The sequence below is a fragment of the Vidua macroura genome, chromosome 6 (genome assembly GCF_024509145.1).
Source record: "Vidua macroura isolate BioBank_ID:100142 chromosome 6, ASM2450914v1, whole genome shotgun sequence".
Taxonomy (NCBI): domain Eukaryota; kingdom Metazoa; phylum Chordata; class Aves; order Passeriformes; family Viduidae; genus Vidua; species Vidua macroura.
Genome location: NC_071576.1, coordinates 49,233,931 through 49,235,675, shown reverse-complemented (window position 1 = coordinate 49,235,675; position 1,745 = coordinate 49,233,931).

Sequence of the window (1,745 nt, the reverse complement as noted above, 5' to 3'; positions counted from 1 at the left end):
GCTTCCCGGCGGGCCGCGCGCGGGGCAGCACCGCCCCTCAGGGAGGCGGGCTTGGCTCGGCCGGGGAAAAGTGGGGAATCGGGGGGGTTTTCATTACCCTTCTAATGCATCTGCGAGCGGGAGGGCACGAAAAGGCTTGGTGACCATCGGGGCTAGGTGCTGTTTCCACCCACCATGGTGTTGCAAAATATGGAATGTGTCGACATTATCTTAAGCCAGGATCTTCTTTGATGTAAGATCATTGTATACTTTCAAACCTAATCAGATGAAGAGGCAGCAGCCAGCATCCAGTCACAGACATCCGTGAATGGACAAGCTTTAAGGATGCAGTAAATCAAGTTATTGTTCATAGAATCACAAACTCTGCTGAGTTGGAAGAGACCCACCAGGATCATGGAGCCCAGCTCCTGGCCCTACACAGGACACCCCCAACAGTCACATCATGTTCTTGAGAGCATTGTCTGAAATGAACAGGGCTAATGCCTTTATTAATGTTCAGCTCTTTATTAAAAAGATCAGCTGGGCAGGGGGCTCAACACAGAGCTCGCCCCTGCAGTCGTAGCTTTCCCAGGCAGCCAAAAGGAAGGAGGCATGCAGAGTCTGTCACTGGAGTCCCGAGCAGCAGCTGTCCTTTCTTCTTTCCTTGTGGCACACCGGTGGCCCGAGGATGAGGAGGCGTGGTGTGCAGAGTCTGTTGCTGAAGTCCAGAACAACAGCCATCCCCGCTCCTTCCGTGGTGGCAGCACCAGGGCTCTCTGTCCCTATCTCCCTGCTTCTCAGAGCCTAATATAGTCTGTTCTTTCTTAGGTGATGGCGACGGTTAAAAGTCAATCAGGGGATGTGTTTCCCTCTTCCTCAGCTAGGGCATTTGTCTAGACTCCTCTATTGTGTTCAGTTTTTGATTTATATTCCTCTTTATCTCCTAAAAATACTCCCATGATCCTAAGGGGTTTTTACTTGCATGTTAGTCTCAGAGTGGCAGCGTGGAGAGGTGGGAGGCCAGTAACCTCCAGGTAGTTTAGAGAGAACAAACAGAGCAATTAGCTAATTAGCATTTCAATATCGGTACTTAGCTAGAGTTAGTAGTTTTTTTAGTGTTGCCATGAGAACTAGGAAGGCCCTGCCCGCATCTCTGGGGAACACGTGGAAACTGTTCATAACAAATCCCTCCTCTATTTCTTTGATCGGGCTTAAGCCTACATCAACTTACAGTCTTTGGCTTTTGAGGGCTAACTTCTTTTGGCTTTTGTATGCTTTTACTCATGTCTGATGGCAATTTTCGTGTCCTTTAGAAACCAAGTAAGACTTAATAATATTCTAATTAAATTTTTTTCAGTCAACTCCTTTGGCTAAAGGACACTTAGTCTTGTTAAACAATTACCAAGTACTTAAACCTTTACTATGGTACTTTAACTCAGAAACAGTTATTAACACCTTACTGTATATCAGCCTCTAGCAAGTCTTCTTTAAAGCTAATTTTAAGTCCTCTGGTTTCTTAATTACTGTCCATGCACAAGAGGAGGCGGGTGACACTGTTGGGTCTGGTCTGGCATCTGGGGGTGGCACTGGTCCTTTAACTCTGGTGACGTGGGTCCAGCCTTTTTCTTGGGTCCGTACCGCAGTGTGTGTGGTGAGTAGTACCTGGAAATGTCCTTCGAATTTGGGGGTTAATGGAGTGGTGGTGTACCAGGACTTTATCAACACCCAATCCGCAGGACTGATGTGGGCATTGGCGTCCAGAGGGG